This window comes from Puma concolor, chromosome B1 (assembly GCF_028749965.1).
Source record: "Puma concolor isolate L17-30 chromosome B1, mPumCon1.1.hap2, whole genome shotgun sequence".
Taxonomy (NCBI): domain Eukaryota; kingdom Metazoa; phylum Chordata; class Mammalia; order Carnivora; family Felidae; genus Puma; species Puma concolor.
In genome coordinates, this window is record NC_141670.1 from 104,369,354 (window position 1) to 104,391,218 (window position 21,865).

Consider the following 21,865-nt stretch of genomic DNA (forward strand, 5'->3'; position numbering starts at 1 on the left):
TTTCCTAACCTCTTCACTTGCTTTTCTCGGTTTGTGGAATACCCTTCCTTCTCTATCCTTATTTGCCTGGCATTCTCTTCCTCATCCTTCAGAACTCTACACTAAAATCTCTATCAAGAGTACCTTCTAAAGAAGAATTAGCTGCTTCCTTTCCAGTGTTCCTACAGGAACAGGTACACATATTTATTACAGTGATAATCCCATTTCCATTCATGCCTCAGTCTCCCCACCAGGCTGTGCACTCCTCAAAATCAGCAAGCACTATGACTTACCTTGAAATCACAGCACCAATATCTACATAGTACACAGTAGGCACTTAATAAATGTTTGTTAATGAATGCCCAATGACCTGTTCTGGGTCATATCTGTTAAGTGTTGGAGTCACTTCTCCAGATCTTCTGAACAGACACCAAGAGATCCCTTTTTCCCACCTGATTGTCCCATATGCAAAAAAAAAAAAAAAAAAAATCTTGCACAGTGATGTCAACAACCCTTTTAGCCGTTTAAACATTCTATGGCTTTTGCAAAACTACTTTGTGGAGTATAAACGGTTCCATAAATCCATCTATGGCAGTATTCTCACCTAGGAGCCACAAAACCTTGGGAGCCTCATTGGACTGCCCTCTGTGACCAGGTATTTAACAAAAAGACCATAGTTGTTCATATGACCTCGGTAAGGCTGATTTGCATCTTACTTATCTTCATTTCTCTGTGGCAAGAAGAGGGCAAGTATCCTTCATGCTTTCAATACTGATACTGTATCTGAATAAACTGTTTTCTGAGAACATAAAATTTGAGAGTCTAAAAACCAGGTTTGCTGGAAACTAGGTTCGCATTTGGGAAAATGAGATCACTAAATCACTCACTACTCCCCTCGCCCCCCGCCTTTTTTTCTGTGCCCTGGCCAGGTTGCTAATTAGGTAACTTCTTATCATAATTACCTAGTCAGCCTTAATGGCTTCACACACTCTGCTCCGTCTCTCACTGGTCCTGTAGGGCCGCTTTTCAATTGTTAAAACAGCTGCTGAGTTTCAAACCGGAGGAGGCTCGGTGTGCGCCGAGGGGGAAGCGCTCCCTGAGTGAAGGCGGTGGTAGGCAGGCGGTGGGGTGAAAAGTGGGACATGAGTGCACAGTTTGCACACTCTGCTTTCCGCCTCCAACCTTCTGGATTTAGCTCGTCTCCCCACCCCCGGCCCCCAATCAACCCCAGAGTTCCCCCTCATTGTGCACCCGGGGCTCCCTGACGGTGCGATGGCCCGCGTACGCTTCTCCCTAGGTTTTGTGGCTTTGAGGGGGTCTCGGTGGGCCTCTCTCTTCTTCCCCACGACTGGCGGGGAGGTAAGAACGGCGGTGCGTCCCCTGAGATGCCGCCCGCGAAGGTCCCCGTTTGGGGAGCGCTGGGTCTCCGTGTGTGTGTGTGTGTGTGTGTGTGTGTGTGTGTGTGTGTGTGTAAGTGCGCGCGCGCGCGCGCGCGGTGGCGCGCAGCGGGAGGGAGGGAGGAACCGAGGGGGGAGGCAGCGGGCAGAGGAGGGAGGGGGCGGGCGGGCAGCGGTGGGGCGGGAGGGGGAGCGGCTCTGGGCTTCAGCAGTGACACTCGGGAGCGAACACACACTCCCGGCTCGGAGCCGCGAGAGAGCGGAGCGAACCGAGCCGCGCACCCGCCGCCGCCGTCGCCCCGCGCGCCCCGCTCTCCTTGCGCCGCACTCCAGCCAGGCGCCGGTGCCCCGAGCGGCCGCCCGCGGAGCCCGCGACAGCCCCCGCGGGGCTGGCAGCATCCTCGCGGCGCCCAGCCCCCGCACGTTCCCGGCCTTTTAAAAGGACCTCCCGCCACTTCCCCACTCTGCCCAGGGATCCCCCAGCCCCGCGCTGCTCCCCGCTCCACTTCGAAGCAACTTCGGCTGCCGCGCGCCGCCAGCCCTCGCCCGCCTTTGAAGTTTGCAGCGCCCACCGCAAAGTTGGGACACTTCGGCCGATTTAATTTTTCTCTATTATCGGCCTCCTCCTCCGCCTCCCAGCCCCTTCGGTTCCTGAGTACTGGTGCTTAGCATCTTGGCCGGTGCCGGGGACGTGGACTGTTTCGCACACCACACCTCGTGGAGGGATTTTTCCTCTCCCCCTCCCAGGAAAAGCAAACCGATTTTTTTTAAGGTAAGTAACGAGAGGAAAGCAACTCGTGACGTCCCGACGCCTTAGACCGCCACCCCAAGACCTGGTACAAGGAATGTTCACACCCGAGGGCTCCTCTGGGGTTGGGGGTGGAGGCGCGCGTCCCCTAACTCAGAGGGGCCCAGCGAGGTTCTCCGTCGCGGCTGGACGAGGGCGCCAGATCCCGAGGAGCTGAGGGCTTAAGGGGCGTGGAGGAGATCTCCCTCGGTTTTCCACACTGGCTTCGTGGCTGGGCGGCCCCAGCGGTGTTAGGAGGTGGAGAGACCGTGCACGGGCCGGGGACACGGGGTTCCAGGTGCCCAGGGTGCGGCGGAGTCCCGGGAGCCGCAGAGCCTTTATTCCCGACTTGGCCTGGACACTTACTTTGCCCGCCTGCCGGGAGGGTTGCTGCCTCCCCCTCCGGTTCACCTCCTGTAGCCTTGGCTACAGAAAGTCTGTGAGACTGGGGTCTTGCCGGCGCGTTGAGTGTGGGACGAAACGCAAGGAGCCCGGACTGCGCACCCGGCTCGCGCTCGGGCAGAGCAGGCGCGGGGTCCTGGTGGGCGGCCCCCAGCCGCAGCCAGGGGCTCGGGGATCTCGGTCCGCTTCGGCCAGCCGAACCTCTCCGCTTTGGCACCTCGTTCGCGCTCTGCCTCGGAGGCGAGCATCGTTAGAGAAACTTCCTTGAGCTGAGCAGGGAGGCCTGGAACCTGATCTTGCTTTTGCCGGGGTACCAGAGCAGCCACCGAGGGGACGCTCCTTCTCGCCCCAGACCGAGCGACAGGGCGTACGTAGTGCCCTAGACCTGTCTGTGCACCAGTGGGTACTCGCTCCAGTCCGCTCTACCTTCAGTACTGAGGTGAGACTTGGGGCGGCCCCGACACTCAGGAATGAACGAGTGGTTCCAGGTCCCCGCTGTTCCCCTGGGACACTTCGCAAACTGCAAAATTTAGGGTGTGGTTTCGTTTCATTTTGCGCCCTTCCTGCCCCCTCCCCCCCCCCCCCCCGTCCCCCCGCCCGAAGCTGGAGAATTCCCCTTAGCCCTCCGCACCGGGTCCGCGTGGGTCGCGGAGGCCCTCGGAGTTTGCCGCGGGCACCTCTGCAAAGGGCGCTGAGCTGACCTTCGGGCAGGTCGCGGTTGTGCTCCCGGCCCCCTTCGGGGCGCTGTCCATCTCCTGCTCAGGGTACAAGTAGCTCAGTGAAACCAAGACCTTGAGCGAGAAATGAACCTGAGAAAATGTCTCTGGGTTTGCTTTTTGGGTGGTTGTTGTTGTTGCTGTTGTTGTTTTCTTTTTTCTTTTTCTTTTTCTTTTGTTTTGTTTTGTTTTTTCACACAGTTCCTTTCAGCAACTTAGTTGGACTGGTAAATTCGTCCACTTTGCATCATTCGATCCTACTCTATCAAAGAAGAATTTATTTCTTCATTTAGTCCCTGACCTCTCCCACCACACTACCCCCTTTCCCCCACTCCCTCACCCACCCCTTCTTTCGCCTCGCTTCCTGAACCCTTTTTCTTCTCTGAAGGAGGGAATCTCCGCACCCCCTCCCCTTTTCCTCCCACCCGGGCTCTGAGCGCCTGTGAGAACCCGGGGAGTCGTCAATGGAAATAAATAGGACCCAGCTCCATTCTCCGCCCCCTTCAAACAAGTAGAATCCTCCCTGGGCTCACAGAAGTAGAGATAAAACATCCCTCCAGAGGGAGCGCTTTGGAGGATTTGATGGGATTGAACTGTTTTATTATCCTGAAAGATGTGATGGATGGACGCGACAGCAAATACGCGTACGGAGAGCGATCAGTAGTTATTATTATTAATTATTGTTTAGTAACAGTGATCGTAAGGCCATACCCTAGCTGAAGACCGTGTTTATATTTGGTTTTGATTTTGTGTCAGTCTCTTATTACAGTGGTTTCAGAAAGTGAGTACACCAAAGGGGTATTAATTTCTCACACTCATTCTGCATGTGGAATTAATTAAATGTCAAAAAGATACTGTCATTTTACCAAAGTCTTGACCTATGAACTTTTAGAAGGTTGCAGTCTTATGAAATGCCCTCCTTTGCCTCAGTCTGTCTCCTTAAAGTTCAAAAAACATGGCAACATAATTAATTATAGTCCCAATTCCCATTTTCAATCTAAACCTATATGCAGGATTACATTAAAATATCCCATCATGTATCCTTTAAAAGTGACTCTGATGAGTTTGAATTCTTCAGGAGGGGGAGTCCGCTGGGAATGAGGGGTCCAGAAGTTAGAAAAATTGGTGACTATTTCAGATTTCACTAAAAAAAACCTTTAATTCTCCCTTTAAAGAAAGAAATTACAAGTGTTTTCTCTGCATAATTCTTAACTTCAGTGAATATCCTTAATCCTTACCACACACTAGAAACATAACAGCTTGCAGCTTTGTCTGTATTGTTTTCATTTTTATGTCAGGACGTTTGATTCATTAAACCTGTATGTGGAAGTCACAGGCTCCACGTGGCAGTAACACTCCGTTTTAATTAGTAACTATCATAAAAAAGAAGCTAGAACTCTGTAATGGGCCTAAATTGCTAGGAATTATGTGTGGTTTAAATTACGCATTTATTTCAGCAGAAATGAAACCATGAATATAAAACATCTTTTAATCACTTGCAGACACAGCTTTTATCTCCTAAGATGTAACAAAATATATAATTGAAAAATACCCTTCTAAGAATGAGGGAAGCCCTCACCCTCCGTTTATTTGTCCTGGGTCTATTGAGCATTCATGTGGCAACATATGAATGGTAAAAAAGCAAAGAGTGATGTCATAACCTTGGCAACACCATGCTGAGGGAATGCTTACATTCAATGTAGCCACAGTGGATCAGCCTTCGGATAACTTAATGTAGCGAATGTTTCAATCAGCTTCATGAACCTGGTGATTCAGATCTTAGTTTTCTCACTTGGATTTATTGACCATACTCTCCGTGTATAATACGGGAAATTTTGTGTTGTTAAACTATAATTATTTGGAAGGAAGGAGAGAAAGGTAGAAATAAAATGTATCTGTCCATTGTTATCTTCCCATGTTCATTTCTGTAGTATTTCTAGTCAGTCTATGAAGAGGTCAGAACTTTTATTTTAAAACTGATTGTGTTTTTGTTGTCATTGTTAGGACAGAACTTATTTTTCATTTTGCAGCGATGAATGAGTAGATATTGGAATTGTGACGACTATGCCTGAGTTAACAGATAGCAAGACATAGTAAGAATTCCACATAATGTGCATGGATTAAAATTATTTTAGTCTTTTTTTCCTTAGTTATTCCAGTGATAAAGTAGTTGAGTCTAGTGACCAAGCAGTGTTCTCACACTGTTTTGCTCCCTCTTTTCTTGTCAGGTCTTGCTTTGGGGAGCCCTGCACCCATAGTACCATCCAAGTAATAAATGGAACTTGCCAGGGTCAGTTCCCATCAGCTTAGGCACCAGGAAGAAAGCATATCCCATAGTCATCTATACTGGGTCAAAGGCAAGTGTAATCTACAAAACTAATTCAGATTATTCACTTGACCTTGAAACAATGTCTAGAACCTGTAAATGTTTATTTTGGAGCAATTATTCTGAAGAATATAATTTTTTTTTCCTTTTCTAGTTGGCTCAGTCATTCATAGAAGCACCAATTAAACAAGTTATGTAGTTGAGTAGTAAACAGTAAGTCGCACCAAATCTTTGCTTTCAAACTGATTTCAAAATTAAAGTCCTCAAATATTTAAATATTCCATGTAAAAATGCCTGGCCACTGAAACCCCAAAGTTAGGATAAATTTTGCCTTGTTTCCCGTTATAATTACAGTTCACATTGACACCTACGACACACATAATCATGCTTCCGCATGTTATTTTTCACCTAGGAAGAAAAGGAAATACTGTGCCACTGTTGTTAAAAAGGAAAAAAAAAAAAAAAAAAGAATCACATAGTATGACATAGAAAAACAAAACTAATACTTTATCGCATTGTATAGTGGTATGCTGATCCTAAATTCGGTTGTATTTCTGGGAAAAAAACAAAGCATGTTATGATGAGTCTGTGTTTGGACCTGTGCATAGAGATCTCTTGCCACTCCTCAGATGACACCTGACATTTGATGTCTGTAGCCCACCAGTGCCCAAACCAGTGACAAAAGCAGGTGTGTTCTCAGCTGCTTACTTCCGAAACACATTCCCTGAACCCGAAGGTGCTATATTCACACCTTCCCCCTTTCTTTGGGTATCTTACTACAACTGCAAGCCACCTAATCTGTGTATTTTAGTATTCTGAAATATTCGGAAATTATAAACTATAATATTAATTCACCTCAAATAAAAAAGGTATTGTTAGTTTTGCATTTTAAAAATTAAGGGTAAGGTAGTTGATCAGTAATGGAACAAAAGTGAACTAGCGATATGTTTCTGCAGATCTTTCCCTTTGGGATGAAGAGACAGACTTGACCACAGAACAGCTGGATATTGGGTCCTGTTACATTGTCAATTTTTTTTAAGCACTCACTAAGCTAAAATTGACTTAAACTTTAAAGTCCACAGACCTCAAGTCTTTAAATATAGAAACATCCAAGATTATATCTCATTATTCCTTCCGCAATTATCCATATCCCTTGGAAACTGATATATTTTAGCAAGTTGGTGGATAGTTTGGGGTTTTGATTTGTTAATTTTTCCTGTATCAAATTTGAAAAGGACATATATTTAATATCTTATATATTTCTCTGAAATAGTTATTTTTAGTTTCACTTGTGAAAACTCTGGATCTTTAAAAAAGAAAAATATGACAGAATGTATATAGTTAACTTTTCCAATGGCTCTTTTAATTGTTCTTTTGAAAGAATTTGCTACCTTCTATATAGTTATTAGAAAAGAAAAAAAAAAGCTTTTTTAGAAACAACAGGAAATAGGGGCACCTGGGTAGCTCAGTCTGTCAAGCCTCCGACTTCTGCTCAGGTCTTGATCTCACAGTTGGTGAATTCAAGGCCCGTGTCAGGCTTGTGCACAGAGCCTGGAGCCTGCTGCAAGTTCTGTGTCTCCCACTCTCTCTCTACCCCTCCTGGCCCCTGTTCACACTCTGTCTTTCTCTCTCTCTCAGAAGTAAACGAACATTAAAAAAATAAAAAAGAAAGAAACAACAGGTTATATAAAGTTTGAAAAGAACTCAATAAAAACGTGATTACACATGACTAGAAATCAGCTCAAATGAAGGAAACTCTTGGACACAGTGTGGACATTTTACATTTAATAACCAAATAACAAAAATCGAATTAGCAACATGCACTCATGTCTGTTTTCTAGTTGGAATGCTTACAGCCAGTATCACAAATAGTGGTCCTGACTGTAGTCTACAGTGACCGTACAAGTTTCTGTCTTCTCCCTAACATGAAAGCAAGGCAAACACTCTCGTATTCCAGCTGTGTGCTCAGAGGACGTGTACTCCACGATCTAAAGACATAGCCGAAAAATATGGACTCTATTCATATGAGCATTTTATCCATAACTAAAAGTCATCGTAACTACATCTTGTTCTCTGAGGCAATTGTCCTTGTATACACAGATCTAGACAAAATGAGACTGAAATTTATCATTTTTAAAAAATGTTGATTTATTTATTATTTTTGAGAGAGAGAGAGTACACAAGCACACAAGTGGGGAAGGGGCAGGGAGCCAGAGGGAGACACAGAATCTGAAGCAGGCTCCAGGCTCAGAGCCAGAGGCAGGGCTCAAACCTAGGAACCATGAGATCATGACCTGAGCTGAAGTCAGATGCTTAACCGACTGAGCCACCCGGGAACCCCTGAAATTTATCATTTTCTAAAAGAAAGAGTAAAACCTGAACTGATCATTAGAAAGATTTGTGAAGGGTGATATCTTGTTTTTGAAATCACCATGACTGCTGTTTAATACAGAAACTATGAGCAAGTGTTTATTTGCAAAGATAGAGAATACCATATCTGGATAGTTGACAAACAAAATGAGGGGTGACATTGTGATACTTGAAAATATTATGTTTACAAGAGAAAAGCTTGTGTAAAGGGCTTGATTTATTTAGGGTTAGTTTCTCCAACTTAGGTGCATCCTGGAGTATAGGTGGTTACAATTTATAGCACATGGTAGTGAAAAGTTAAACCTCAGCAATCCATGTGAACCTAAGAAATGGCTTTGATTACTCCCTTTTGTTCAGGCCATGTGTACTCTAAGCTCATGGGCATTGCCAAATGTCACATTATGCATTTTATTTCTGTAATAAAATATGTCTCTGATTAAATTATCAGAGTCATACCAAAATAATCTCACATAAAAATACACATACTTGATCCTTTTTAGTTATCTTGTTTAAAATACATTTAAAGACAGGTAATAAATACATGTTACCCGTAAGAATACACTAGTATATATGTCATGATTTAAATCTAAATATTATTCATATGTTGATAGCACTCAATAAATGTTGTAATTCATATTAAGTCACAGCATTCACTAAAATTCACTGATACCATCCAAAACTTCAAGTTGGGATTGTTTCAGAAGTAACTGGATCCTATAGCTGAAGAGATATTTGTTGCCAACAGTGGTGACAGAGATCAGAAACAGCACTGGTAGTTAAAACACCTGGAAAACTGAGAAAAGACAGCAATCATTTATCTTTTGGCCTTCCCAAGTCTCAAATATTTCAGTTCGAGGGGTGATCCTTCGAAGTTTGTAATTGACTCTCAGTTTCTTATACTCTAGTGTAACTTATCCCCGGGGCCAGCCTCAGGGGCCACACTTGGAAGGTCTCTTGTGCTTAGTCGAATGCTCTTCTGTCACCATCTTGAAATCCTTACTTTTTGAACAAGAGGTCTTGCGCTTTCCATTTTACACTGGGCCCACAAAATACGGAATTCACCTTCTTTCTTCCTTGATGTAAATTTAAGATATGGAATCTTGATGTTGAGGAATCGGTGAGGACACTTGAGATTATCTTTGCAAGGTTAGATCTACTGAGTATTTGTATTTAAAAACATATCTTTTCAGTAAAATGAAGGAAACAGGATACTCTTTTAAATAATTGAGGCACTGAACAGATATCTAGTGTTGCTCTTGTAAAGCACAGGTCTCTAAAAAAGGGTGTCCTCTTTCCCTCACAAGATGCCTCATTATGATGAAATGAGAAAATATCAGAAACCCTATCTATACTGACTTTTATGTATAAAGAGGGAAAAGAAGTTCTGTTAACATTATGTAATAGATCTAATGTCAAAAGCACTCTTATTCAGTGTATCAGATGGTGAATGAAAAAGAAATAATGGCAGAGGTCACATCTTCTATGAAGTAAAAATAATGTCAGGTGAAAATAGTGGCATTTCAATCTCCAATTCTCTGACAAGAAGTCAACCCTACCTGAAAAAATGACATGAAGTATAGGATTACATCCAATATAATCAACTAGGATACTCACTGTGGCATAGAATGCCTTGTTATTTTATATATATGAAATACAGGTATATATTTTTTAATCACAATTCCAAAAGATTTGGGAACAACACATTAGAGAGCCAGAGGTCTTAAACAGAAAGCTGAAAGAGCCCTCAAATAAATTAGTCACCACTGTCTTCAAAAGTATTCTTAGTTATATGTATACGCATTTGATAATTCCTCTGTTACAAGTAAATAGATAATACATTCCATTATGCTCTGAAAATTTTCAGTATTCTAAGAGTTAAAAAAAAGTTGTCTAATCTGCTCTAGTAAAAATATATAAAGTGCTACATTTGGAAATTTTTATTTGAAATTTTATTGTTTATTGTAAAGTTGCTAGTTACTAACTTATGTTAAAGTTGCTTCTGTGTTTTGAATTTCACAACAGTGAATGGAAATTATTCTACTTATTAACAATATTATAACTTTGTAAAACCCATTGATTGTTTACAAGGTACTTCCACATCCATCATTTACCTTAATCTTCACAGGAACCCAGTGAGGAAGATAGTAACCCTCCTCCTGCTGAGAAATCTGAGACTCAGTTAAGAGACTTCCCTACACTCATTCACACACTTCTAAAATAAAGTAGGGACTCTTGGTTTCATAAGCAAAATTGGTGGAAATGTCTAAAAATTTTTAATTGAGATTAATTGCCAAATTAATTTGCAAGGATGCATTTGCTTGGAAAATTTTTCTTTTACAATTTAATGATTAAAAAAGATCATTAATTTAGTCTAAATTGATAAGACCTTAATCACAGACAGTTTATGTGCTAGATGTTTGTTTGCTGGTTTTGGTAATTAACTTACTAGAGAAGTTTTTACAGAAAAATGATTACAATTTTTGACTTTTAATCAATATGTGTTAAGGTACAACACTGAAAAATTAATAATCTGCAGAATCCCTTTTTAAAATAGTGGTATTGCATAATAATAATTCACCTCTAGACTCATTCCATTATTCCACTAATAATATGGCACTTTTGAGAGATAAGATTTGAAGTTACGTCTCTTTTAAAATTCTTTAAATAAATGATTCCTCCCCCTCCAAAGTTGGATGAAATTACACATTTCAGTGGAATGAAAGTTATTGTAGACACATATGATAGGATATTCCAAATATTCTAAACATTTAAAGCCCTTTAAAACATAATGAGGAATAAGTAAGTTCAAACAGTGAAGATATTTATACGCACACTCATATTAACATTTCAGCCAGCGAGGTCAATCTGTAATTGAAAACAATCTCTATATTTAAAGTTTTATTCACATTTACAAAACAATGACAACAAAGAGGCAGTTTTGAGACTTTTTTTTCTCTTGGCAGGCTCTATCTTGTGTAACGACCAATGAACATTGTTGACCCTTGACACTCACCAGCAGCAGCCTTTCCCCAATGCTTAAAAAAAATTTTTTTTTAAAGGAAAACCACACCTAACGGTAGATCTTACTTTTGGAGGAGGGGAGGGATGAAATAATTGTGGTCAGTGTCTTTTGGTTTGTCATCTTTCTGTTGTAGACTTACGAGCTTGTGTTATTTCATCATAATTTACTATAAACTCTTCATTAAAAGTGACCTTGGGGTCTGCCCGCACTATCTGCCTTTTGAGTGCCCTGTTCTTTAATCATCTCTTAATCCAGAAATAATAATGCAGAACATCCCAGGAACTGAGCCTGATCCTCAGCTCTCTAATCTCGACACGTGCATCTGAAATCCCTTGCTAGATCTAGTGCCTAAAAAGCCTGAGAACACTCACCTTTCAATCCGCTTAATCCATCTTTGTTTATTAAACAATATTGATGCCCTCAGATATGGTCTATCAAGGCTAACAAAAAGAATATTAAGAATTTCCTCCTGTTTATGTGATTATTTTTTAAAACCCAACATCTTGGCCTTTCCTCTGTGTTTCTAGTCAGTCTTTAAATAGGAACCTAATCTGTTACCTGATAGATTAGGTAAATTCAGATAGAATAACCTGATGCTGAAACTCTTTCTGATACCTGTTTGAAGAGCAAGTCAAAACATGTATCTTTTGTTGTTGAATAAAATTTTGCAACTAGTTTGAGAAGCTGTTTTATACTATTTATAGATAAATAGGACCTTTTCTCATTGTAAAAAAGCATTCACACCCACCATTTTAAACCTCATTAACAGCCCTGAGAATAAATGTTTTCCATTTATGGATGAGGAAACTCAAAGAGTATTAAGAGATTTGCTAAAAGTACAAAAGCCAATAATGGTTTGGTCAGAACTCCTTCAACTCAGATCTTCTTACTCAAAGTCTAGCGATCATTTTCTATTTTACTTTGGCAGCCTTTTAACCGTCCCCAGGCTTGGAGACATGAGACCAGAGAGTGAGATACAGAAAGAAAAGAGAGGTGATGCATTAACTATCCTCTCTTTGAGGTTCTCTCAACTGTGAGATTGTCACGAACCAGTGTCCTTGGAGAATATTATCTCATCTCTCCGAAGACAGGGCTCTACATTTGTTTTTGGCCTTGGATTTTATAAGAGGGATCGCCGAAGAAATCCATATTTTAAAACTGTTACTTGAACTTATTTCTTTTTACAAGAACACAACAACTACATACTTGTGTGCCCCTTGCTTTTTTTTTCCTTTTTTTTTTTTTTTTAATCTGGAAATAATAACTTAAGGTTTAATCATTTGAACTATTTAAGGTTCCTGGTACATCTGTCTCACTCTTCTATATTTGAAGTATATTATCTTGATTACAGTATGTTTAATGACTACTTTGATTTTGTCCTTGCTTTGGCACTTGAGGCCACTTCCAAAACTCTTTGATAGCAGATAGGCTTTAATGCTGTCATATCAAAATAACTGCCAGTGGGGAGGAAAGAAGCAGAGCTTCAGGACCATCAGGTATTTGGGAGAATATGGGATTAGGTCCATGGAATCAAATGCCAGTTCTTAGCTATGGTATTTACTATTCTACGGTAATAATTATTTCTTCTTGATAGCATCTTATTTCTTAGTAGTATATTTGCCAACTTCATTAGGTATATGAATAAATTAAGATCTTGTCACAATCTCCTAAAAAATTCCACTAGTTACTGGGCTTTAAGTTAAACACAGACGTATTCCCCAGAGAGAATAAACCTGCATATCTTCTTGTTTTTTAATCTAAAGAAGGTAAAGAAAAGAGAAAGCTGTGAAATTGTGTGGATGTAATAATAGTTCTCAAAGTAAAAGGAAGAAAGGATATGTATAATCTCCATGTCGTCCATGGTAAATATATGTTTAAAACATTAACATTTGGAATGAGTGAAAATTAGAAATCAGAAAGTGCAAACAATGAGGGGCACATGGCTTGGTCAGTCGGTAGAATGTGCGACTCTTGATCTCGGGGTTGTAAGTTCCAACCCAACATTGGGTGTAGAGATTACTTAAAATACTTAAAAAAATGTCAAGCAATGAAAATCCTGGAGAAGAAAATCATCGTGCCACCATAACCAGATAATCGGTCGTGGAATTGAAAGACACAGATCTACTCAAAGTGCAGCCCATGAACCATCAGCATCATATCTCTGGGGAGCTTGTTAGAAAGGACGAGTGACAGGCAGACTTTTTGAATTAGGATCTGCATCTTCACAGGAAAGCTGAGTGATGTGAATCCACATTAAGATTTGAGAAGCACTGGTCTATAGCATTCCTATTCCCTGATCAGAAAGTATCCCAACCAAACCATATTTCACCTATTTTCAAGGAAGAAGGTTCTCTTGAGTAATGCACTGTGTTATTCTTACATGTCCTGGTAACAACAGAAAAAAATGCTTCCCTATACCAGGCCTCTGGACCATCCGGCACATACCATCCCTCTATGGCAGCCAGCCAACAAGTTTCCATGAGGCCCACCTCAAAAGGTTAAAGAAATACTTCCCAAGTCTTTAAGTTTTACAAAAAAACCTATTTTATACCCATAAAATTGTCAAAAGCATCCATAACTTGTTTCCTATTTAGCTTATTATATCTCTTATGAAACAAATCCCATAAATCAGCAATAATAGTTAATTTTATTACTTTCAATTTCATTTATTTGTTACACACAAAATGTCATGTAGATGCGCTTGGTGTTGTTCTATGACCACCATTATAACTGTCATAAACATAGCATTTCCTTTCTACAGACCCTGGGCATGTCAAGAATATGCACAAACAAATTAAAACGGTGTGCAGTAGAAGTATGCACATAGAAAAGCACACAACTAAATTCCCTGTGGTCATAAATGTTTGAGTCGTGAAGAATGAGTAGGAGTTGGCCACCGAGAGAAGCAGCAAAGGTGTCCTAGGTGAAGGAGTCCACTGAGTCCTGAAGAACACACGGGAACGACAAGCCAAGTATGGACAGTTGTCGGGAATAAGTCTGGTGGAGTGAGCAGTGAGGTAAAGGACCTCATGTGCACGGACTTCATCCTCCAGTTCGGGGGAAACATCTGACTTGTTTTGGTTAGCAGAAGAGTGAAACATTCTTGTTCATAAAGATAATAGTGTCAGTACTGCGCAAAATGGTCAAGGAGAGCTGTGGGAAATGGGTGTGAGAAGCAATAAGTGGATAATCTGAGGCATTGGCAGTTTGGATAGAGAAGAGAGAACAAATTTGAGAGAATATGCAGCAGGTAGATTGGCAGGATTTGTTGGTGAACAGCGGATGGAGATCCAAAAAAGTGGATAATGTTGAGGTTCTTCATTTGGTACGTGGCAGGACTGTGCTGCTGAGCTAATTAACACCAGTGTGTACTTGTTTTCATGCAGCATCTCAGGTAACTCTGGAGCAGCCTGGTCAGGAACACTATTCCATTTGAGTCAACACGGAAACCAGGGTGAATCAAGAAGTTGTGGGGACTTAATCTGCCCATGGACTCAGTGGTACAGAAGTGCTTGGCAGAGGAAGGAATAGAGCCCAAATTTAAACTCCTCACCAGCCTGAGTCTGGCTTGGTGAGGCCAGTGCTGAGCCACTTCACACCTTTGAATGTTAGATCCTGGGCATCAGAAGGAAAACGGGCCTGGAGCTAAGAATCAGCCTCGAGGCCTTGGCAAACAACCACCCCCAACTTCCTTGCATAGTCCAGAATCTGATGGGAGAGATTTCAGATTACCCTCCTCTTTGCAATAAACTCCTTGAAATCAGTATAATTAAGCAAATACTTATTTAGTGCCTACTTTGTATAAGAACTAAAAAAGTCTATATAGGAGATACAAGGATGAGTAAAAAGTAATAGTTTCCAGGGGACACGTACTTGAGTAAACTCATGTTGCTTCATGGAGAGCTTTTTTTTTTTTTTAAGGACAGGAAAAAATATTAAAATAGCTATAATTCAAGGAAGATAAGAAAGTGCCATAAGAATCAAAGTCTCTGGCTTCACTGGAAGACCTTAATTCTGCCTTATCCTCCTCTTATGTCTCCAGGGATCTTGCAACAGGCACTTAATAAACACTAGTTCACTCACTGACAGTTTACAGGGAGAGCTCAGATAACAAACCATCTAAGTAAACACTATGCCCCTACAATCCTATTAAGAATCTTCCTGCAGGTTTTATAGCCCTTTTTTTTCTTTTGCTTTTTTTGTTTTGTTTTGTTTTGTTTTGTTTTCAGTGTCTCAGTCCAGAAAATCAGGAAGCCTCCTTCCTCTGTCAGAACACCTACTCTTTAAACCGCTCTGTTCAGTTTAACAGCTTTGTCAGATAAGTCTTTATTTTATTGAGCCCCAATCTCCGTCCCTATAGTGCCATGCGGGCAGCTGGTACTAGCTGGGCCAGCCAGAGTGCTTCTAATCCCTCTTTCATCTGATAACAGACCTTAAAACATCTGGTGTCACCGCCCATCCCAGCATGCCTGGATTTAACACTGCCAGTCCTTCCTCGCCTCATGTGACTGTGGCCGCCTCACTGAGTCAGTGCTGTCTTCTGGTCCCTGTGGATTGTGATTGCGTCCCTCTTAGTGGCTGAGGGTGACAGTTAAGGCACAGATGAGGCAGATTCCTGGACATAAAATCCAGTAGACCAAATAGGTCCTTCCCTTCAGTCTCCGTGGCTTACTACTCCTCTCCATTCAATCCCCTGCTAAAATGTCACTTCCTCAGAGAGGCCATCCATGACCACTCAGCCTAGGAGGGCTCCTTCCCCCCAACCTACTCCCTCTTCTCCCCTCCAACCTCTTTGCCTGTTTCACTTTCTTCACAATGCTACTGCTGTCTGGAACGGTTATGTGTAGTTTTTGACTTGGTCATCATCTCCCTTACCTACCGAAGCACAAGCCCTGCAAACACAACAACATCACACATCTTGTTCACTGCTGTGTTCCCAGTGCCCGGCACAGAGTAAGTGCCCAGTAAACATTTGTTGAATCAGCCAATGAACTCTGCAATCCCATCACACTTGCTCTTTTAGAAAAAGTTCCTGTTGTCACTGCCTTGTTGATGAGTATCGCTTTTTATTACATCACTAGAATCTGGGTTATAAAGATTTCTTTGATCAAAACTTTATGGAAGATGCAGCCCATGTGTTCAGCAGACATAGCTGGCAGAATTACCAAAGCAATTTTTGAAACCAGGTTTGTTATAAGAACGGGAATATCTTTGAACCAGAATAATTTAAGTACCTGGTTTTTTTAGTATGGTAAGTCGAACTAAAAAGGCCTTTAAAATTTTGAAGTTTCTTTGAGAAGGTAGTATATATTACCTGAGATAGATGGAAAATATGTAAAGAAGGTAAGGTTGTTGCTGATGGGTGGGTGAAGAGACTGATTATTTTTAGAATCTTTTGTTCCTTCTACAGTATTTTATTTTATCCTTGCTATCACTAACAAACACAATTAGTAATGATCTCCGTTCAGAAGACATGGCGATTACTCAGTTTGGTCCACCAGTCAATCGGTATTTAGTAAATCCTTGCTATATATGTGACAAAATATCTGACAAGATTGCTGACCTTTCTCCTTTAGAGTATTCTACACTCTTTGGTGTCTCTAATAACCCTGCCAGCGATCTCTTTGCTCTCTCTAGCCTGCTTTTCCCTGCCTGTCACTGAGCTTACTACCTGCCTCATCCTTGCCCATGCCTGTGCCCTTGCCTTCATTCTCATATCAAGCCTGCTGCCTCAGGACTCCTCCGCGGATGGTGGCACTCTGCAGAAAAGTGCCCAGGAGCATCAGTTAGATGACATTTGGCAGATGTGGGCTTATAGGAAGGTTTGTAAGTTGTATTTTAGCCTATCCATTTGGACACAGCTTATGAAGAAGTCTGGTCACATGCCAAACTGCAGGGTTTTCTTGTCAAATTTTCTTCATAACTTCTTTTTCTTTTTTTAATGTTTTGATGTTTATTTATTTTTGAGAGACAGAGATGAGCAGGGGAAGGGCAGAGAGAGGGGGAGACCCAGAATCTGAAACAGGCTCCAGGCTCTGAGCTATCAGCACAGAGCCCTATGCGAGGCTCGAACCAACAAACAGCAATGTCATGACCCAAGCCGAAGTCGGACACCCAACCAACTGAGCCACCGGGGCGCTCCCTTCATAACTTCTGTCTCTCTTAGTTTCCTGCTCACTGAGCATGAACAACCCGTTACCACAACTTTTTTTTTTTTTTTTAAGTTTGTTTATTTTGAGAGAGAGAAAGGAGGGGAAGAGAGAGGGAATCCCAAGCAGGCTCCATGCTGTCAGCACAAAGCCCAATGCAGAGCTCAAACACATGAACTGTGAGATCATGACCTGAGCGGAATCTCAGTAGTAGTTTGCATCTTTGTAAACTTTGTAAAACGTAGTTTCTTTCTTATGTTGCCATCTTTCCTGTGAGGTCTGATGCACTCACCTGGACTGGCAGGGGTTCACAAGTGTAGGGCACGGAGGAGACCATCTGGGCCAACAAACCTTCAACGTGGATAGTTCTCCTGCCTGTGGTGAAAGTGTCCTGACTCAAACTGTGATTTTTCCACTGAACCATGCCTCCTAACCTTGGGGGTGTAGGAGAGGGAAACTCTGTGTGGAAAAGAGAAGTTTTGCAAATAGGGCTCTTTGAAAAAGTAGCCTGTCCTGAGGAAGTACTTGTTCTTGCCTCCGTAGTCTTTCCCTGTGGCCCTAGGACACGATGTGGGGCTGTAGGGCCCTCTTCAGAATTCTTCCCAGGAATTCCAGCAGTTGATAAGAAGCATAGGTTGTAAACCATGAGATACTTATCTTTTAGCTTTCCTCAGTTTTCTCTATAATGGGATATTTTGCTTTTATGAACCTTCACAATTACTTCCTTACTGATCTCTCTGTATAAAAATATTTTCTTCCTCACTTCTTTCCAGACCATAAATAACTCAAGAAGAAAGGATGTCTTATGTACCTGGCACCTTGTTCAGTGTTTGGCACAGAGGAAGTGCTCAGTTAACATTTGTTTGTTAACTTTTACTGCTGCAGTTCTACGTCTGTGCCTCAGCCCCGCTCTTCACACCTCCATCTCCCTTCCTGGCATCTGGCTCTTCTCCCCTTATCCTACTTTCTCTCTGAGTCTTGTTCTGTCTTCACCAACTCTTGGTGAGTTTTCGCTCCAACTCTGAAGGCATTTATCATATGAGCCCCCCGTTTCCTCTTGGCATTGTGCTATCTTACATTGCACGTTACTTCTACTCATAATTAATGGCCACTCAACTCGATTGTAAGCAGCAGAACAGTCTGAATCTACATTAAACATCTTTGTACTTTCAGTGTACTTTTGGTGTGTTACACACAACAGGGGCTCAGTATTTGTTGACCATGACAATTCATGTCTTATCTTCTAGGCTGATATGTGCTGTTGCTAGATGCTCCTGGACTGTTGCCATATTACATCTTAGCTAAATTTCAGTAGACGATGGGGTATACAGTTTGTTAACTGCTTTGGGGAACATTGCACAGGAAGTCATTTTCATTTTGTTGCAGACCAACAGGAAACAAGGCTTAGTTGCCAAACTAAAGTAAGAAAAGCAACCAAGCATATTATTTCTCCCTTAGGGGCTTTCATTATTCTAGGAATCATTAGCTGTGCCTAAGATCGTGGAAATTATCCCAGCTATCTCAGTTGCACATGCAGAGGAAATTTTGATAGGAGGAAGATGTTCACTCTTTTGTTCCAGTTTTACTTTGCATTGTCTTCTGTATTGCTTTTGAATTTACCATATCTTCTAATCACCTATCAGATGCATTTTAGGAGATCCACTCCTTCCTTTAGTAAAATGGGCCTGGCTTCCTGAATCAAAGACTACTCTTATCTGTAGTACACATCGTTGGCCATTTCTATGGTTCAGTATTCTTATTATTGGCAGTAGTGATGGTGGGAATACAGGGTAACTTACTTTAAAATCTGATCCTCTTTCAAGCTTATTCTGTAGGCATGACCATCTTTTAAAATTAGAGTGCCCTAGTCTTGGCCCCACTATGAACTACACACCATGAGGATCAGAGGGGAGGAGATGACAGAATGGAAACTGTATTCAGATCCTTGGCATGTTTTAATTTCACATTGCTTTTTCATGCTAATTTAATTTCCTTCCAGAATGAAAGTTGGCAATCATGTAGAGAAGTGGTAGGGGAGGTTGGAATCACTGCAGCTGAAATGCATGTGAAGGTCCCTAATCCATAGATCATTGACATAATGAACTCTAAAACTGTTAATAATCTTTCCCCTCTGTAATGACAGCCCGCATTTGGAGAGCTTTCGCCTGTGGGTTCTGTGCCTGACTCTGGCTCTGCCTTGTTGAGGGAGGCTTACTGCAGCTGTGCTGTATAGCCACTGCGGAACAAGAGCTCACCTGGCACGTGCCACAGACCACTCCTTAGGGCCAACCCGGGGCCTTCCACTTCCACCTGCTTCATTTCACCCTTTGCAAATATGGAAACACACCAAACCACAATATGCTCTGTATCCCTCAACTTTTCAGCCATAGCAGAGGATACTTCTGTATGTATGAGAACAACCAACTAATTTCAGTTAACATTTTCGTTGTTTGCAAAAGACAACAGAACAGAACGATTTTGGGGAATCCAGCTTTTTTTACCACTAAATTTCAGCCTTGAGGGAATGTGCATGCCCACGCTGGGCATTCTGCTATTAAAGTGTGCACACAGACCCCCTTTGCTCACAGAGCAGGCTGTGGCAGACGTGGGGGCCGTTCCCCCAACAAAGGCTACATTTTTTTTTTTTTTCTTTACAGCTAGGTTAAATGCTTCAGATTTATTATCAGATGTGGCATGGATGATTCAAACAAAACAAATGCCCTTGAGTTTAAAAATAGAAGTGGAGAGACTAAATATTTGCACTTAAAAAGGAAAAGAAAATAACAGAAATCTCTGCGGCAGACCATTCCTTGAAATTATCCTCACTAAATTATAATCATGCACTTTCCACTCTCTGTAATTAAACATTAGATTTCATTTATTCCAGATGCATTTGCCTCAAGTAAATTCAGAATGCCCGTCCTTCTTTCTGGGGATTGTAAATTTATTTCATGGTTTTAGCCTACATGTGATTGGGTTCATTGAAGAGTTTTTAAGTGAATCTTAATGACATTATTTTTTTTTCATTATTTTCTTGGTGTGGCCTATTGATAGAGATGAATCTGATCTTGCTGGGTTTACAACATGTAATATCTGTAAGAGCTGAATGATATATTTTGTAAATACATTCACATGTTTTTGTAAGGAACTTGCAAGCCCTTGGTGGCTGGTTGTGGAGGAATGGAGAAATTTGATTTGATCATCTCACTCACAGGTAGACTGAACTGTTGGCTGCTGTTTCTGAGGAAACTACAGCACTGATAAAGGTCACAATGTCTTTAATATACAGGACAGCTTCTATTTCAGAGAGTCTTAGACAGTTCATGAAAACCTGAAACAGCATTTTATTTACCAGATTTGCAAATCCCTTACATTAATGGGGTAATATAGCTAAACCGTAGTCTATAAATCTAAAGGCAAGCTTTTTAGTGGCTTGAAATATTTCCCTACTCTTAAGACAAGATTATCAATAGGGATTGTGGTCAAGTACATCTAATATATTTTTAAAAGAAGTAAGAAAGTAACCAGATTTATTTACTTATAATCATTGTTTACACAATTTCCAAAAATAAATTTTTATTTTCACAAAGTGAGCCAGTGGATTAACCAAGATGATAAATTGACTAGCCGGTCATATGTAATTAAAGATAAATTTTGCGAAATGACACTAGTGAAGTTGTAACAGACACCATAGGGCAAGTTTTATTGCTTTTACTATACTCTGCTTTTGTGGTAATAGAGGTTATCCTGGGTGTTTAGTTGATACATTGGTAAATTATTTAAACTTCCCTTTTTTCTTGCTTGCCATTAGACTGTTTTACAATCCTCAAACATTTCTGCAGGTTTGTGGTAAAAGCGTATGCCAGGTCAGTTTGACTATTTATTTTGACTACACTAAAGGCTCTACAGAATAAAATGTTTAAGTTAATACCAAAAATAAAATCTTCGAATGAGTTGTATGTTTGCAGTTATCCATCATATGCTCTACTCTCTACCCTTTAGGAAACGACACAAATGCTTCGTATCTCTTCATTGGCATTTTCTTTAAAACTGATCTCCATTTCATCCCCTATGCTTCCTAGTGTCCCCTTTCCCTCTATGGGATGGGAGAACAGAGACCCCCACAGAGAAGATGGCGGAGAGGAATGGGAGAAGTGACCCTGGTAGTCATTCCTAAAACATCCCCAAGAAAACTGCTCTGTAGCTTTTACCCACTCTCCAGAGAGGGGGCAGCAAATATAAAAGTAAATTTTTATATGTATAAGATTCTTCTTTTAGAACCACTGCTCATTTGCCTTTACTCTAATATCAACTAACTGGACTCATATAATGTTTCCAAATAGTTTGACCTTAAGTGTGTGTGTGTGTGCGCATGTGCCATAAAAATGAATTATATTTAAAATTATTTACTTTACAGTACCCAGACCTCTCTCAATCTTTGTAAGTATAGAATGCATGGTTAATCTTTGGACAATTAGATTTCAAAAACAATTTCTCCTTTTAATCTAGGACACACGGGTTTTCCAAAGAATAAAACTATCCAATAATCTAGATTATCCATAATCTAGACTAAAGGTTGAGGTATATCAAACCATTAGGTCATTTTTCTTTTTTCACTTCAGTCTTGGCAGGATCTGAAAGTGTGTGCCAGATATGCAGATGCTTCTGATGACATGAACAGCGTCAGAGTTTTAAATTCGCATCTAAAATCAAGTAT

The 21,865-nt window shown here is 41.2% G+C and overlaps 1 protein-coding gene across 1 annotated transcript in view; it reads left to right on the forward strand.

The window, feature by feature from the left end:
* The first annotated feature begins 1,613 nt into the window (after positions 1–1,613).
* Positions 1,614–21,865, forward strand: part of NDNF (neuron derived neurotrophic factor) — a 37,907-nt gene continuing 17,655 nt past the window's right edge. The window contains exon 1 of the mRNA XM_086704305.1: positions 1,614–2,148. The gene's annotated coding sequence lies outside the window, so the exon portion shown is untranslated. The remainder of the gene's footprint in view (positions 2,149–21,865) is intronic.